We start from the raw sequence: 18687 nt of genomic DNA, 5'->3' as shown, positions 1-18687 counted from the left end.
AAGAGTCGGACATGACTGAGTGACTAGCACTTTCTTCTTTCACTTTTCCCCTACTAAAATGTGTGCGAATTACTAAATCCTCATGCACTTGGTACAGGGCCTCACACATCATAGGGACCCAATAAATATTTATCAAACAAAATGATGCATGAAAATGAGATGGTAAGAATCATTAATAAGAATACAATCTGTTATTGTAAATAGCATGCCAGGCAGTGTTAAATATTTCACATATTTTATCTTTATCCCTGACAACATCCTAAAAAGCATGCCTTATTATCATCCCTAGCTGCCAGGTGAAGAAGGGCAGGTCAGTCATTCGTCCCCTCCATCCCCACCCCGTTCTGACCCCTGGTCCCTCATCCAAACAATAATGATATTCTGCAATTTTCTTTTTTCACTTATGTAACAGTTTCTTTAGTGCTAAGCATTAAAAGGATCTAGTGTCTAGTTTGTACCTAAGCACTAAGAGATAGTCCAATTATGTTTAAAATATTTAACAACTGATAGAGCATAGACACTAACCAATCCCAAGAGTTCCTTCAGATTGTAAACTGAACCAGAATGCCTGAGCAGGATGTCAGTTTATATGCAGATTTTCAGGGGCTTGCAAGAGTATATTTGTAGGCCTCCCTAGCTGAGTCAAGGGTCTGTGCATTCAGCATTTTCACAGATGTTGCCAAACTGCCCACCCAATCTTCTTAGGTATTTGAAAACCTCTTTAAACCCTAACTAACACTGCATATTACCAATCAATTTCAAAGGGCTTCCCTGGCAGCCCAGTGGTTGAGGCTCTACCCTGCCAACCCAGGGAACTAAGATCACCCCCCACATGCGGTGCAGCAGTCGAAAGATAAATAAATGAATTTCCTATTTGCCAATCTCTTAGGCAAATAAATGACAGCTTTTTTTTAAGGTTCACATGTCTTGGTTTGAGAGGGTAAGCACGTTTTTGTGTATTTATTTATTCTATTCACTTATTTGTAACTTTTGTCAAGTTTTCTATTCTGTTGGGTTTTTATCTTCTCTTCCTCTTTTTTTTTGCCAGTACTGCTGATGGGGATCTTAGCTCTCTGACCAGGGCTTGAAGTGGGACCCTCATCAGTGAAATCGTGAAGTCCTGACCACTGGACCACCAGGGAATTCCCTTTCTTCTCTTTTTAAAATTGTAAGAACCAACCTGTTTTTGTATAAGCCTAAAAGCATTTGACAGAGAACTAAAGGAACGGGGTTAGATGGACAAATAGTGAGTACAGGGGGGGAGATGTCTCCCGATTAAAAAAAGAAAAAAATACATACATATTGTTTAGAATAAGTACCAAATTTATGAGGTAAAAGTAAGACCTTCAGAATACCCTACCTGTTAACTTAGTCCCTTTCTCCTCTTTCCATCAAAGGGTTAATCCACTCACACGTTTCCATTTATCACCATTACCTCTTCTGAAAGCTATAGAGGACCTATAACAGCAATAAAATGATGAAATATCTAGGAATAAAATTAACAAGAAATAACTGCAAGTTTTATGAAGAAAACTTTAAAACCCTACTGAGGGACATAAAGGAAGACTTAAGTAAAATAAAAGACGTAATTTATCCCTTCCAGCAAGAGTCAATAACAAAAGCATAAAGATGTTTATCTTCCCTGAACTGGTCTTTAAATTAAAAGCAATTTACATTAAAATACCAACAGGATTTTTTTTTCTTTACTTGCTACACTTCATCAAAATTAAGCATCTGGAGAAAGCCAGGGAAATTCTGAAAGACAAGTTAGGGATAGGAGGAGGGCAGCAGAAGCCCCTTCAAATATTAAAGTGTATTTTGAAGTTAATAATGAGATTAAACAGTGAGGACACAACAATGCGACAGTTTAGACTATGATATGGACATTTCAATTTTGGTAAAGGTGACTTTTCAGATCAGAGATAAAGTGAATTGGGACAGTGAACTACTTTTCCTTAAAAATCAAACTGGTGGAGGAGTGGGAGGGAGGTTCAAGAAGGAAGGGACATGTATACTTATGGCTGATTCACATGGTTGTATGGCAGAAATCAACACAACACTGTAAAGCAAGTATCCTCCAAACAAACATAGAATGAAGCTGGCTATGTTACTCTTCTAACAAAAATAAAACTCATCTGAATTCAGATTGAAATGTTAGAGTAATTAATAATGCACCTCTGTGTGTTCTAGAACAGTGGTTCTCCAGGCGGAATACAAGGGGCACCTTTGCCTTCCAGGGGACATTTGAAGATGTCTGGAGACACTGCCAGTGGTCACAGTTGGAGGGGAGGAAATGCTTCTGGCCTCTAGCAGATGGAGACCAGGGTGCTGCCATTTCACTGCACACAGGACAGACCTCCAGGGAAAGATCATTCTGTCTGAAAGTCAGTCGTGCTGAGGCTGAGACAGCTTGTCCTGGAAGGAGGCATGAATACAATCGTGGAGTAGGGAAGGTCTTTGTAACCAGGACAGAAAATCCAAGACACAGTAAAAGATACACATGTGTATAAGTATTTTGTATTTTTTTTTTAAACTTGTGTGTGAGGGAAAATTCATAAAATTTTTAAAAGCAAAACAACTAGGAAAAAATACTGTCGGCACATGTCAGGCAGATCAATTTACCGAACTTATATAGAACTCATATAAGTCAGAGGAAAAAAATAATCCTGTTTTTAAAAAGTTGGGCGGAGTCTATAGATAAGCAGTTCACATTAAAAAAAAAAAAAAAAAGAATCCAAATAAGCAGAAACATGAAAAAAAAACATGAAAAGTTTAATGTGCAGTCATTATAACAGCAAAGTAGATTAGACTGCACTGATAGAGGAAGGTTGATAATATATATATGTAAGTTTTTTTTAAGCAAACTACAGAACATTATAACAGTATTCCTTTTGTGTACAATTTTTTATGTGTAGTTTTTTGGAATGATACCAGGGAAATATTAACAAAGTCTACCTTTGGAGGAAGAGGGGAAGAGAATGAAGGAGGGTCTGTTTTTCTTATACTTTTTTGTACAAACCTGATATATGAGAGACAGAGACAAAGTATATGAGATGAAGTTGGAGAAGGCAGGTGCCCAGTCTAGACTGGTCATCATCATTTGATTTTACCTTACCTTATTCCTTCTTCTGAGCTCTTCCTTTCTTTATGGAGATCTGAGTTTCTGACTTATTTTCCTTCTTTAAATAATTTCTTTTAGAAGTTCCCTGGTAGACAGTGGTTAAGACTCTGCATTTCCAACTGCAGGGATGGAGTCGAGTCCTGGTTGGAAAACTAAGATCCCACATGCTACATGGGCCCCCAAAATAAAAAATTTCTTTTAACCTTTTTTTACAAAGTGGGTCTATCATTTTTGATGACTAAATAATAGTCCATTGTAACTATGAATATAATTTATGTACCAAACCCCATTTATTGGACACAAGTTTTGTTCTGGTTTGAGCTGGAGGGGATTTTTGAAGATCTTCTATAAAAACCTAAGCAAGGGTCTAAAATAGGATGAGCTGTATTTGGGGCCTTGAAAGTCTGATTCTGCAGTCCACTGAACCAGGGACGGTTAATCATTAGCAAGTGTAAATAACCCCCAGTGACACCCTGGGATTTCATTATTTGTTGCTATTTCCAAGAAGTATCAGAGGGTGTCAAACCATTTACCCTGTTGAATTGGATGGCCAGATCTGCAAAACTGGAAAGGTTAATCCTGATGCAGGCACATTTTACAAAATTTGGTCAAGCATTATAATATGTAAGAAGAGAGTAAGATGCTTTCCTCAGAATGAATGAGCAAAAGTTGTGGATGTAGGGCTGGAGTCCACATACCCAGTAAATGGCATGGATCGTTCAAGTGAAGGCTTTCTCTTCTACTGGTGGGTGTGTTAGTACAGGGGACAAGTTGTTTCCTAAAGTGTTTCATCAGCTTTCCACAGGATGTCATGCAAAAGCCAAAATGATTATTCTGTATTCCCTTAAAAGGGAGGAAAACATATTTACTGCCAAGCTACTTGGATACACTTTTAAAACTTACATTAAAAAAATAATTTTTAAAAATAAAAAAAATTAAACTTTTATTTTTCCAGTCCATCTTGGAAGCTCTCCTCAGCAACACACTTATAGGGTCGATTAGCAGAGGAAAATAAATGTCTAAATCCGTCCCTGTTTGTCTCTCTCCCTCCGCTTGCACTTGGCAACAAATTCATACATATGTCTGCTAGTGTCCAATACTTTTCTTTTGGTTTCGCCATGTGGCTTGTGAGATCTTAGTTTCCTGAGGAGGGACTGAATCCGAGCCCCTGCGTTGGAAGTGTGGAGTCTTAACCACTGGACTGCCAAGGAAGTCCTGAAAACATTTTATTTAAAAAAAAAAAAATCTTAAAAATAGCCAGGTGATCTCAAAACCAAGGGTTTTGCCCTGCCTAGAATATCTTTTTTTTTTTAAATAATGTAAAATGTAAATATAATAGTGGAGGTCCTAGTGTAATAAATCCCCAAATAATAATCACCCAGCTTCAACAATTATCAACCCATGGCCAGTCTTGCTTCATCTATACTCTCACCGACTTCCTTCTCTCCTATATTATATTGAAGCCAGTCCCAGACACCCAGGCACTTCTGGATAAGCTTAGAGTTAATTCTCTGCTTGTCTCAGCAGTAACTCCTTCCTCTCTGGGCTAAATGGTTTGTTTACTGAAAGGGCTAAGAAGTCTCAGAATTATGCCCAATTGTATTTTACTTTCTAGCTATTTCTCCTCCTATGGGTAAACATTTTCTTCTTAGCAGAGAGACCAATTACATTTTATGTTTGTGTGTGTGCTGAGTTGCTGAGTTGTGCCTGACTCTTTGCGACCCCACGGGCTGTAGCCCGCCAGGCTCCTCTGTCTATGGGATTCTCCAGGCAAGAATACTGGAGTGAGTTGCCACGCCCTCCTCCAGAGGTTCTTCCTGAACCTGCGTCTCTTGGGTCTCCAGCATTAGCAGGCGGATTCTTCACCACAAGGGCCACCTGGGAAGCCCCACGTTTATGCTTAGATGCGGCTTTAAAGCTTGTAGTTCTGCTAGCCCCTGTTAGAGCAGTAACTGTGGTACATTTTCTCTTTGGACAGTCCTACCCTCAAACATTTATATCAGTTTCTTCAATTTGAACTTGTCAGACAATGTGCACTGATTTTTTTTCCCCCTTGGTTCAGAGAGCACATTCACCAAATCAGTATCTCTCTTTGAGGTCTATAGAAATGTTGTTTTACTTTACTGACTATAAAGAAAAATATGACTTTAAAAAAAGTCATGGCTACAATGGACTTTAAGGCAAATTATCTCCTTCTCTTGTGTGTGTGTGTGTGTAAGAGAGACAGAGAAAAATTAATAGAAGATGAGGGAATGAAGTCTAGAAAGATTTGTTTCTAGTTTTGTTTCCAGTATCCAGTTTTTTTCAGCCAGAACAGTCAGATGTAACATTAAAACACAAACAGGCCTTATTCCAAAGTTTTAAAACATAATATTCTGACCATTGGGTTTGAAAAGAGTAGAATCCTCATAGCTTATCTGATGACTTTTCCTCCCTCCCCCCTCCCTCTCTCCCTTCCTTCCTTTCCCCCCAATCCCTCATAATCCTTGGACACATTATCCCTCATTGGAAATCACAGAACAATAACTAATCCTAAATATTTTATACTTCACAAGAATCCCATTTCATTTTTAAAACTAAACAAACCAGTTAAAAACAGGGTTTAGATTTTTTGAGTTAGGAATGCTTTGCCTTCATGTGATAAAACATGTTCCTCCTACCAGTTTTTTTATGGGAAAGAATAAAGCCAAACCTCCACAAGCTTCTATTTGATTAGTCATTTGTCACTTATCTGTCTGCTCACAAAGTGCATTTACCAAAGGGATTAATGCTTCTGTAACCACAATGCTTTGCCTTCTGTCACTTTGTTGAGCCTCCAAAAAAAATGACGGAAGGGAGGGGTTCTTGGGGCACCTCCTCCCCAGTCTGAAATACAAGCCCCTCCATGGAGCTTTGAAATCCAGTTCACAAAGTAGCCTACCCATTTTTCATACTAAAGATGGTGTTTAGGCCAAGTTTCGTCTCTAATGTGACTTACACATACACCTGCTCCTCCCATTTCTCCCTCACTCATCCAGAAAATAGTTCTCTTACTGTTTTGCAAAGTGCCACAGTCCAATCATTTCTGCTCTGTAAATGCAAAAATCAACTTTAATCCAGGAAAAAGTAATATAAATTGTGACTGCTGGACTTTGAGTTGTGTTAAGAAGATTTGAATAAGTTACTGTTAAGGAATCCTTATCTGGTAACAGGTGGGCTAAGCTGGAAAAACACAAACTGAAAATCCCGGAATGGGAAGTTTACACTCACTCCCCCTTGATTAGCTGTGGGATTAGAATGCCTCACCTCCACCCCTCTAACAGAACAGATGTCCCAGTTATCAACTGTTCTCCAGAAGGAAAGCTGAGAAGGTTTGTAGGACATGCAAGAAGAGTTTATACTTTTCCCTCAGGACTTTACCTTGAGGGTCTCCAGATCTATTCTCTAACTACGCCCATTCCAGACCTTATTTGAATGTCCATAGAAACACAACTAAACTAAAATTATATACCTCTCTTTCAGGATTCAGCTTCATCTATTGCAAAATTTGACAATTTGTCACCTTAAATATCAATGCCTGTGCCTGAGTGGGTGGCATTATGCCTACCCATTCTCTTTGCAAGTTTTCTGCAATGAGCTTGGATTCTCTTACTTTTAATCATCATAAAAAGTGATGTTTCTCTTTTAAGTTTTTTTTTAAATCTGCCTATCCTTAACACCACAGTACAGACACAATTACAGGTGGCTCTCGTGTGACCTGAAAGAGTGGTTCATTTGACAAAGACTGACAGCTATTCTTGTGTCCTCGCTAGGTGTCAAGCTGGGTTTTTTTTAAGCTGGTTGGTGTGAAAATAAGTAAGAAAAGAACAACAGGTGAGTGTGTCCAGGAGGAGAAAGGATGAGAAAAGATAAGCTGTTCAGGGCATCTCAAAAATTGGAGGAATTGGAGGAACTTAAGAATCTGCCTCACAATGCAGGGGACACGGGTTTGATCCCTGGTTGGGGAACAAAGATCCCACATGCCTTGGGGCAACTAAGAACTTGTGCCAAAACTACTGAGCCCACACAGCACAACAAAAGATTCCCACATGATGTGATAAAGACCCAACACAGCCAGATACATAAATAAATATTAAAAGAAAAACAACTGGAGGAAGTAGAGTTGGCAGAGATTTGAGGGAAAGGAGGCATGTTTTTTAAAGCCAGTGACAGAGCTTCCCTGGGTGGCTCAATGGTAAAGAATTCATCTGCCAGTGCAGGAGATGCGGGTTCAATCCCAGGTCCAGGAAGATCCCACACGCCGTGGGAGCAACTAAGCCCATGCAACTCCTGAGCCTGTGCTCTAGAACCCAGAAGCCACAACTACTGATTCTGTGTGCCTCAACTATTGAAACCCACGCATCTTAGAGCCTGCGCCCCACAACTAGAGAAGCTGCTGCAGTGAGAAGCCCACGCACCGCAACTTGAGAAAAACTCACCCAGCACAGCCCAAAATAAAATAAATACATGTAAAAATAATAAAATCTTTTTAAAAATAAATAAAGCCAGTGACAGCCACTCAGCAAAGCACAGATGTACTAGAAAGGGGTGTACCCTTTAGTCCAGCCCCTATACTTAGGGGGTGCTTATTCTGAGGTTTGGTGGTCTGATTTGGCAAATACAGAGGGAGTAATAGAAAGTAATGGAAAGCACAGAAGACCTAACACAGCCAGATTAGTAAATAAACATTAAAAGAAAAAATTGGAGGAAGTAGAGTTGGCAGGAATTTGAGGCACGGCAACTCACTTCAGTATTCTTGCCTGGAGAATCCCATGGACAGAGGAGCCTGGAGGGCTATCGTCCATAGGGTAGCAAAGAGTCGGACACGACTGAAATAACTTAGCACCCACACACAGGCCTGTTGTTTAAAGCCAGTGACAGGGCTTCCCTGGTGGCTCAGAGGCCAAAGAACCCACCTGCCAATGCAGAAGACCCGAGTTTGATTCCTAGATTGGGAAGATCCCCTGGAGAAGGGAATGGCAACCCACTCCAGTATTCTTGCCCAGAGAATTCCACGGACAGAGGAGCCTGGCAGGCTACAGTCCATGGGATTGCAAAGAGTTGGACACGACTAAAGTGAGCACACATGAGCCTGAGATGGGGTCAGGCCTTATTCTGTAGAAAATGATGACATTTGGCTGTACTTCATGGAGATGAAGTTTGCTGTTTTCTCTGGAACAAGTTTGAGGCAAACTGCCTGGTGAATAGGGTTTTAAAAGATTAAAGACTTGAAATTTCATTGTGCCTATGAAAATGGGAACTTTTTTTTTTTGCTTGGTACTTTAAGTTTCTAAAAATAAGATTTACTGAACCTATTTCAGCCTGTACATGCAATTATTACAAACACTTAAAATATAGAAAACACTTTACCATTGTTTAGACTATAAAAAAATAATGAGTAACTAGATGAGAATGGGAACCCCTTCAGGCCAGGATAGAGCCAGCTTTCAGGCAGGAGTCACAATTCAGAATGCATAAGTCAGCTGTTTTACACGACTTTATTTTTCCTGTTCACACTGCAGAGGTCAAAGGGTGTGAAAGGCTTGGAAAAGGCTGGATTTCTCCAAACATCCCTGGGAGGTGTCAGCCTGCAAACAGGCTGTTGGCTAGTGACTGTGGTGATTAAGCCTGGTGATTAAGGCCTCCCAGGGCCTGCTCATAACTTCTATTTAAATGGGCTGTTTCTCACCTTGATTGGCAAGATATTCTCTGATGGGAAGGAGTCAGTTCCTTACCTGCTTTTGTAGAATGAAACCTCAGTTTGAAGCTGGGGTTATCAACCCTCTTTTTTTGTTTGTTTGTTTGTGTGGTAAAATATACACAGCATGACATTTACCATTTTAACCATTTTTAATTGCACGGTTCACCGACATTAAGTACATTTGCATTGTTGTACAACCTTTCACCACCATCCATCTCCCTAACTTTTTTCATCTTCCCAAACTGAAACTCTGACCCATTAAACACCCTCTCCTCTCTCCTCAACTACTGGTAACCTATTCTACTCCCTGTCTCTATGAATCTGACAATCCTAGGTCCCTCATTTAAGTTGAATCCTAAGGTATTTGTCCCTTTGAGTATGGCTGATTTTACTCAGCATGATGTCATCATGGTCCTGGCCCCTTATAACATGTGTCAGAATTTTGTTACTTTCTCATTTACCTTTATTTTGGAACTTTTATTATTTTTAAAATATTTATTTTTCTTTATTCATTTGGCTGCACCTGGTCTTATTTGGGCTTCCCAGGTGACCCCCTGTCAGGCTTCTCTGTCCATGCAATTCTCCAGTCAAGAATACTGGAGTATTCTTGGTAGCCATTCCCTTCTCCAGGGGATCTTCCTGATCCAGGGCTCGAACCTGCGTCTCCTGCATTGCAGGTGGATTCTTTACAGTCTGAGCCACCAGGGAAGCCCAGAGCAGATGCAAAAGAGATATGAATGTTGTATAGTATTTAATCTTTCCAATATTTTTCACATTTATTAATTGCAGCCTCTCAAAAATCCCTCCAGTGAAGAAGTTCAAGCATATTGAAATACTTATATAAATAAATTAGAGAGGGTGCTTTTGAGATACTATTACTCCATCACTTTTTGAGGATTTTCTTATTTTCTGGTACAACTTTTTGTTCCAGGCTCATACTGGCTTTCCTGGCCCAACCCTAGAATCTACCATTTCTCTAAGAAGCCCTGGTCATTTTCGGTAGAAAAAGATGTACAGACACTGAGATCTGGGCTCTAAATGTGCGAAGTGCATATTACTACTGGATTGTCATTGCTTCTAGGTCCTCTCAATAGACAGAAGAAGAACACACACACACACACACACACACACACTGCATCCAGTTGAAAACCATGAATTCACACTGATAGCTCCAATTTCAATTCAACACCACAGACTCTTTTCAGTCTTCTTGTTTTTCATGGTTGCAACTCTTCTCTGACAGTAAGGAACCTGTTTCTCATTACCCTCAAGATAATGACTACTTGTTCAATCCTAGAATATACCAACCCTGCCTCTACAGAGAACAAACTGACTATTATAATTCAATATTCCTTTCTTTGTTCTCTTTAGTCTGAGTGTGTAAGGTCAAAATACCATGTTCAGAAGTTACTTGAGTCAGTTCTTCCTTCCATATGACTGTTACTGTTTTGAAATACGTTTAGGTTCATTTTTATTCTTTCTTTCTTTTGGTTCATTTATTACATTTATATTCCTTTCTCTGGTTGTCCTACGTTTGTTTGATTTTATCATTATGATGACGATAATGACCTTTTTGGTATGCAAAACAGCATGATTCCAAAATCAAAACTAAATGGCAGGTTCGCTTTCTGCTGATCCCTCCCACCTTATAGGTAATCTCTGTCAATACCCACAATCATTAGTTTCTTTTTTGGCCACACAGAGAGGCACTCAGGATCTTAGTTCCCAACCAGGGTTTGAAACCGTGATACTTGCAGTGGAAAAACTAAGTCCTAATCACTGGACTGCCAGGGAATTCCTGTAGGATCATTAGTTTCTAGTCTTTACTTCCTGTATCTGCTGCTGCTGCTGCTAAGTCGCTTTAGTCGTGTCCGACTCTCTGCGACCCCATAGACGGCAGCCCACCAGGCTCCCCCGTCCCTGGGATTCTCCAGGCAAGAACACTGGAGTGGGTTGCCATTTCCTCCTCCAATGCATGAAAGTGAAAAGTGAAAGAGAAGTCGCTCAGTCATGTCCGACTCTTAGTGACCCCATGGACTGCAGCCCACCAGGCTCCTCTGTCCATGGGATTTTCCAGGCAAGAGTACTGGAGTGGAGTGCCATTGCCTTCTCCGTTCCTATATCTATTTTACCAAAAAAGAAAAAAAGCAGATAGATGTATGTTTCTTTGTTATACAATAGGTGGTACACTATGGATCAGCAATTTTCAAACTTTTTAGTCTCAGGGCCTCTTCACACAATTAAAAATTGTTGAAGACTGAAAGAGCTTTTGTGTATGTGGGCTTTCTCTGTTATATTTACTGCATTAGAAATTAAAACTGAGGGACTTCTCCAGTGGTCCAGTGGTTAAAACTCCGAGCTTCCAATGCAAGGGACGTAGGTTCAATCCTTGGTTGGAGAATTAAGATCCCACATGCCTCATGGCTCAGCCAAACAAACAAAAAATCCTGATAAGTTGTCAAAAATATTTATTATTTTGATTAAAATGAACAGTAATAAGCTCCTGAAATATAAATATATTTTTATGAAAAATAACTCCATTTTCTCAAACAAAAAAGAATAGAAAGAAAGAAGGCATGGTTTTACAATGTCTGACTTAATGAAATGAAGCTAAATTCTCTACCTGCTTCATACAATCTCTTGCAGTGTATTATTTTCATTGAAGCATATAAAGAGTCCTGGCCTCAAACAGATATGTAGTTAGAAAAGGGAAGAGTATTTTAACAGTCTTTTTAGAAAATTGTGTATGTTCTTTGATACTACCCTAAAACTCAGCAGTAGTAGTTTCTTAAAAGGTAGTTGCAGTGTGGACTCTGAAAGCATATTAATAAACTTTTAAAAGTTCTATTACCTTATAATCCATTGATCTTTCTTATGGAGAAGGCAATGGCAACCCACTCCAGTACTCTTGCATGGAAAATCCCAGGGACGGAGGAGCCTGGTAGGCTGCAGTCCATGTAGGCTGCAGTCCATGGGGTTGTGAAGAGTCGGACATGACTGAGCAACTTCACTTTCATACATTGGAGAAGGAAATGGCAACCCACTCCAGTGTTCTTGCCTGGAGAATCCCAGGGACGGAGGAGCCTGGTAGGCTGCTGTCTATGGGGTCACACAGATCTTTCTTATACTTTGGTTGTATCTTTAGCCATGCAGGATTTTGTGCATTTGGAAAATGATGATGCACTGAAGTATGAAGGTCTTCCTAATGTGGACACATTTCATCATACAGTATCAAAAATTATTTGATATATTATCACGTCTGAGGACTTCCCTGGTGGTCCAGTGGCTAAGACTCCAAGCTCCCAACACAGGGGGGCCCAGGTTTGATCCCTGGTAGGGGAACTAGATCCCACATGCTGCAATGAAGATAAGAGATCCTGTGCTGCAACTAATACCCAGTGCAACCAAATAAATAAAATTAAATTAAAATATATTAAAAATATGTCATCTCTCACACCAATAGAAAAGTCTTCAAGTACCAAGAACCCAAAGAGCCTACAGTGGTGGATAGAAATTTCCCCAAATTCCCATTCCGATTTGAAAGTTTTGAGTTTTGCCATTGGCAGTATATAGTATCAATTGTTTCCTTGAAGAGAGAAGCTCACCTCACTTGTATTTGAGAAAAATAAAAACAATTCTCAAATACCCATGTGTGAATAACAAGTTTGTCTGGCAGGTATTCAGGTAAAAATGGTGTTCCATGAGAAAGTGGCTAGCTCAGCTTGTGACTCAAACAGTAGCAGAAATACTTTTCCTTGAGTAACTATTGTGCTGTGTGTGTCAGAAGGGCTTCATGGGTATATCCCATTTAGTCACACAGACTAGTAATTCATCTATGTTATTTTTGGCTGTGCTGGGTCTTTGTTGCTGCACACAGGCTTTCTCTAGCTGTGGTGAGTGGGGTCTACTCTTCACTGCAGTGTGTGGGCTTCTCCTTGTAGTTGCTTCTCCTGTAGCGAAGCACAGGCTCTAGGTACTCGGGTTTCAGTAGTTGCTGCACATGGGCTCAGTAGTTGTGGTGCACTGGCTTAGCTGCTCTGAGGCATGTGAGATTTTCCTGGACCAGGGATCAAACCTGTGTCCCCTGTAGTGACAGGGGCTTCTTATCCACTGCACCACCAGGAAAGTCCAGTTACACAGACTATTAAAAAGACATGAACTCAAGTCAAGTCTGATAACATTACTAATTTTTACTGCTTCACCCAAATATTCTTAAGGGAAATTGTCTTTTTTTTTTTTTTTAACGAAGCGTACATGCTAGTATATGTATATGGCACAGCCTTGATTTGTGATAGTCCCTGCAGTTTTACCCTATTGCTTTTGCACAACCAGTGTAAATGTCACCTCTGAAAAAAAGCAAATGGTGGCTTTATATTATTAGGAAAATAGTTTTGATCTCATGGGCCACCTGCAAATGTCTCAGGGACCCCAGGGTGTGTGTGCACTACATTTTGAGAATTGCTACTACAGGTAGATTTTCCTTTTTTCACTTAATATATTCTGGCAATTATACTATGTCAGTTTATAGACAGCATATTAAGAAGCAGAGACATTACTTTGCCAACAAAGGTCCGTCTAGTCAAGGCTATGGTTTTTCCAGTAGTCATGTATGGATGTGAGAGCTGGACTATAAAGAAAGCTGAGCACCAAAGAATTGATGCTTTTGAACTGTGGTGTTGGAGAAGACTCTTCAGAGTCCCTTGGACTGCAAGGAGATCCAACCAGCCCATCCTAAAGAAGATCAGTCCTGAATATTCATTGGAAGGACTGATGCTGACGCTGAAACTCCAATACTTTGGCCACTTGATGCGAAGAGCTGACTCATTTGAAAAGACCTTGATGCTCGGAAAGATTGAAGGCAGGAGGAAAAGGGGACGACAGAGGATGAGATGGTTGGATGGCATCACCCATTCAATGGACATGAGTTTGGGTAGGCTCCGGGAATTGGTGATGGACAAGAAGGCCTGGAGTGCTACAGTTCATGGGGTTGCAAAGAGTCAGACACAACTCAGCGACTGAACTGAACTGAGTTTACAGAGATCATTCTTATTATTGTTATTTTATAGTTCTATCATTTCACTGTATGAATAATATCACACTTCAATTACTTTCTTATGTTTGGACATCAGAGTACAATTATTAATACAAATGATATTGCAATGAACAATCTTGGGCTAAAGTATTTTCATATAATTGAAGGTGTTTCCTGGGACAGCTTCCTAGAAGGGCAAGTATTGTGTCAAAAACAAACACATGTGTGGTTTTTTTAGATATTGCCAAACTCCACTTCACAATGGTTGTACCAATTTGCATATCTACCAGCAATGAATAGGAGTTCCTGTTTCTCCACAGCCTTAGCAACTAAAGATAATGCCGAGGATAAACATATAAATTCATCATACATTAAATGACCCCCAGGTTAAACAGCAAGACACTCCAGTATTCTTGCCTGGAAAATCCCATGGACAGAGGATCCTGGTGAGCGCTACAGTCCATGGGTTCGCAAAGAGTCAGACATGACTGAAGTGACTTAGCATGTAGCAGGTTATCTGTGAGGGTGACATCAGCCTTTTCTAAGAACTTTTCCCTTCAATATCAGTAGGTGAAGAATTGATGCTTTTGAACTGCGGTGTTGAAGAAGACTCTTGAGAGTCCCTTGGACAGCAAGGAGTTCAAACCAGTCAATCCTAAACAAAGTCAACCCTGAATATTCATTGGAAGGACTGATGCTGAAGCTTCAATACTTTGGCCACCTGATGCAAAGATTCAACTCATTGGGAAAGACCCTGCTGCAGGAAAGATTGAGGGCAGGAAGAGAAGGGGATAACAGAGGATGAGATGGTTGGATGGCATCACCAACTCAACGGACATGAGTATGAGCAAACTCTGGGAGATGGTGAAGGACAGAGAAGCCAGGCATGCTGCAGTCCATGGGGTCACAAAGAGTCAGACACAACTTAGCAACTGAACAACAACAACAAATGAGGAACAGGATCATAAAAATGCTCTTCCAGAAAAGGAAAGAAAGGGAGGGAAACAGTAATCACTGGACCACTGCAATGATGTAATACCCACTGAGACTCTCTGCTCCAGCAATAAAGTGTGTCTCTCCATTAGACCCTGGCTCTGCCAAGGAATTTCCTTGTTCATTATCATCTGTGGCCTTTGGTTTTGCCTCTGGAAGGTTCTTCCATCAATTATCCTCCTTGAGACGACACCTGAAGTGGTACTGAAGAGTACACGCTCGTGTAGGTTGTATTTTGAGGACCCCGAGGTTTGCTTTAGGGGGTTAAAGAATTACAGATTCCTGAAGGACACTTAACATGTTTCTGGTGTTTTTCCTTATATTCAGTTCCTTGGTCCAAAGGTTCCTTTGTAACCATAGCCATACCTCTTGTCAGGGAAAAGTTCTTAAGCCAGAGGAATCACTGCTTTGATTCACTGGGTGGCACATGGCACAAACCCACACTTGAAGTATCATGATGGATACCCTGAGGCCACGTGAAGCAATAGACTTGGGTTGGAAAGGAACCAAACTTTATTAATCTGTCTGGCTCCCATTGTCTGGTAAAGAGCACTCAAGAAAGACTTTTCAAAACCTCCTTAGTGGAAATGTATTCCATTCCACTTTACCTTCCAACTGGCTAGCTCTTGCCTGGACTTATCTCTCTCACAGACCTTAGCTAAAGGCAGAAAAAAGCAGCCAACATACATAAACATTCAGACTTTTCTCAAACACTTCTCCTAGAGCTATGGACCTGATTGGCATGTCCCATATATACCATATATTGATTTGATTATATTCCAAGATATTGCAGGAGATGATCTGTCTAAATTAATTTAGCTAGTGCAGTTTTCTTTTGATCAGTGTAGCATGGTTTATCTGTCTCCATCACTTTACTTTTGATCTGAGTCTTTATATTTATTTATTTAAAAATTTTTTTTTAAATATTTGTTTGCCTGGGCATAGGTCTTAATTGTGGCAAGGGGAATCTTTAGTTGCAGCATGCAAACCCCTAATTGTGCCATGAGAAACCTTAAGTTTCAGTATGTGGGATCTAGTTCTCTGACCAGGGATCAAACCTGGGCCCCCTGCATTGGGAGCACAAGGTCTTAGCTACTGGATTACCAGGGAAATTGCTGTGTCTTTGTAATTAAATTGGATTTCTTAAAGACAACATATAGCTGGGTCATAGTCTCTGTTTCTTAATTGGCATATTAGGACCATTCACATTTAAAGTGATTGCTGATACGGCTGTATTAGTATCAATCATATATACAACCATATACATAGCTGTTTCTGCTCATTGTTGTCATTCTTTATTTCTTTTATGTTGTCTACTCTTCCTGCCTTCTCCAGTTTTCATTAAGCATTTTGTATGACTCAGTTTTCTTTCTTTGTATATCAATATACCTCCTTAAAATTCTTTTTAGTCATTGCTCTACAGTTTGCAATATACTTTTATAGCTAATCAAAGTCTCCTTTCAAATGACATTATACCTTTTCACGGCAGTGCAGGTACTGTGTAATGAATAGTTCTAATACCTCCCTCCTGTCTCTTGTAACACTGCTGTCAGGCACTTCATTTACCCGTAAACTATAATCTTCCAATGCATTGTTGCTGTTATGCCTTTGAACTAATGGTTAACTGTTTAATCTGTTAAGAATAAGAAAAATAGGAACTTACCTGGCAATCCAGTGGTTAAAGACTCCTTGCATCTAGTGATCCTACATACCATTTAGCGTGGCTAAAAAAAAAGCAAAGAACATATAAGAAAAATAAAAGATTTTATCTTTATTTCTCAAACTCTTTTGTTATGTAGATCTGAGTTTTTGACCTATAGCATTTTCCTTCTCTCTAAAGAACATCTTTCAACAATTTCTTGTAAGGCGAGTCTACTGGAGACAAATTCCCTCGGTTTCTGCTTTTCAAAAAAAGTCTTTATTTCTCCTTTGCTTTTGAAGGATAATTTTGCTAGACCCAGAATTCTAGGTTGCTGATTTTCTTTCAATGCTATAAATATTTCACTCCTTTCTCCTTTTGCTTCCATGGTCACTTTCTCCAGTCTTTCTGACATTAAGTATTATAAGGTTTTAATGAACAAAAATGCTTCCCAATTCCTCATTTTCTTTGTTTTCAAATACATTTTAAAGGAAAATTGAGGGAGACTTCAATGGAGAGTGTTGGTAAAAGGAAACCACGCGCTTAAATAGGATGGGGTCCTGAGGCCTGAGCAGATTCGGAGATGAGGCACCTCCTTTTAAAATTTCACTGGTAGAGAGGCCATTACAGGAAGCAGAGCCGTAAGGAAGAACCAGGTAAGCTCCAGGGTAAACAGAAATCTATACTCCCCACTACATTTCTGAGCTCACCAAGGGAGATTCAATACATTTTCTTTTTCACACTGGAAGAATCCTTGTGAAGTAGGTTTTATTCGTTATCAGCTCTACTTTGAGGGAAAAACTGAGACTTAAACAAGGAAGCTTGACAAGGGCAAAGAGTGAGTCATTGGCAAAGGCCAGGGTAAGTTCATTCGGCTCAAAACAATGTTCTGAGAATCTGAGCCAGACACCAACCGGAGGGGCTGAGTACGGGGGTGGGGGTAGGGGGTTGGGGGAGCTGGCGATGCAGAGAAGGCAGGACGAGGCCCCGCCCCTCCCCTACCTGGGTCCTCCCTTCGCGGGGCTCCTCCCAGCTGCATTCAAGGGCCTTGGGAGCCCTGGGCTGTAACCTGGACCTTGGCTTCCCCGTGAAGGCCGGTCTCTTCCGCCAGGCCCTGGCTTTTTCCAGCTGAGGCAATCGTTGTTCTAGAGACTTCTTTCCCCTTTGTAACAGATAAGATGTTTTTGAATGATGCCTGGCTGTGTTTCCTTACGATAAGCTGGTTTCTATTTCCTGAACCCTTTCTACCCCAGGGCAAGGGCAGGAGTCACCTCTGGAAGAAAGAGGATGTGATGAAGGGGGATGGTCTTCAGGGCAGGAAGAGGAGGGGAAAGCCTGCCTTCTTCCTAAGGCCACTGCGGAGAGGCGTGTGGAGCCCGAGGTAAGGGACTGGGAGATTGGATGGATTCGTTTCTCTCTTTGGCCTGGGACAAGGTTGCACATTGGGGTCGGGGTGGAGGAGAGTGGATGGCTCCCAGGAAGCATCCCACCAGACTGAAGCCCCCACAGGCCGCTCTCATGGATCCCGGAAGATAGAGAGGTGGTTGGCTTGAGAACCTGAGGGCCTTGTGGGACTAAGGGGACAGGGACTGGAGGAGTGACAGCAGAGGCTTGGGTGGGCAAGAGCCTGGGGGGGTGTGTGGCAGAGACTCGGGGTGACTGCAGAAGCCCATTGGGCCCTGGCCAGCCATTCCTCCAACAAGTAGCCACTTCACCCAGCAGATGAGGGATACCGCCCTGAGGCCAAAGCAGGCCTGGACATGGCACCCTCTAAGCTCCTTTTATCTCAGAGGCATCAAGAGGATAAGAAAGACCACTCAAATTGATGAAGATTTTAATCAGCCCTAATGAGAAGTTGAACTTTAAGTGAACAGAATGACTCTTTGCGACCCCATGGATTGTAGCACACCAGGCTCGAATACTGGAGCAGGTTGCCATTCCCTCCTTCTCCAAGTGATCTTCCCGACCCTGGGATCAAACCTGGGTCTCTTGAATTGCAGGCCGATTGTTAACGTCTGAGCCACCTAAAGGAACTAAATTGCTGTTCTCTGGATACTTGAGCTTCCCTGGTGGCTCAGACAGTAAAGAATCCGCCTGCCAATGCAGGAGATTTGGTTTGATCCCTGGGTCGGGAGGATCCCCTGGAGAAGGGAATGGCCACCCACTCCAGTATTATTGCCTGG

General features: G+C 41.0%; 1 long non-coding RNA gene across 1 annotated transcript; it reads right to left on the bottom strand.

The window, feature by feature from the left end:
* LOC113882741 lies at positions 1-17522 on the bottom strand. The gene is made up of 3 exons (XR_003508434.1): positions 17507-17522; positions 16529-16589; positions 1-1458 (listed from the first exon to the last, which is right to left on the bottom strand). It is a non-coding gene; the product is annotated as an uncharacterized LOC113882741 (long non-coding RNA).
* Positions 17523-18687: the final 1165 nt, after the last annotated feature.

Source organism: Bos indicus x Bos taurus, chromosome 24, assembly GCF_003369695.1.
Source record: "Bos indicus x Bos taurus breed Angus x Brahman F1 hybrid chromosome 24, Bos_hybrid_MaternalHap_v2.0, whole genome shotgun sequence".
NCBI lineage: Eukaryota > Metazoa > Chordata > Mammalia > Artiodactyla > Bovidae > Bos > Bos indicus x Bos taurus.
Note: the sequence above shows the minus strand (reverse complement) of the source record. Positions and strands in the feature narration are given on the sequence as shown.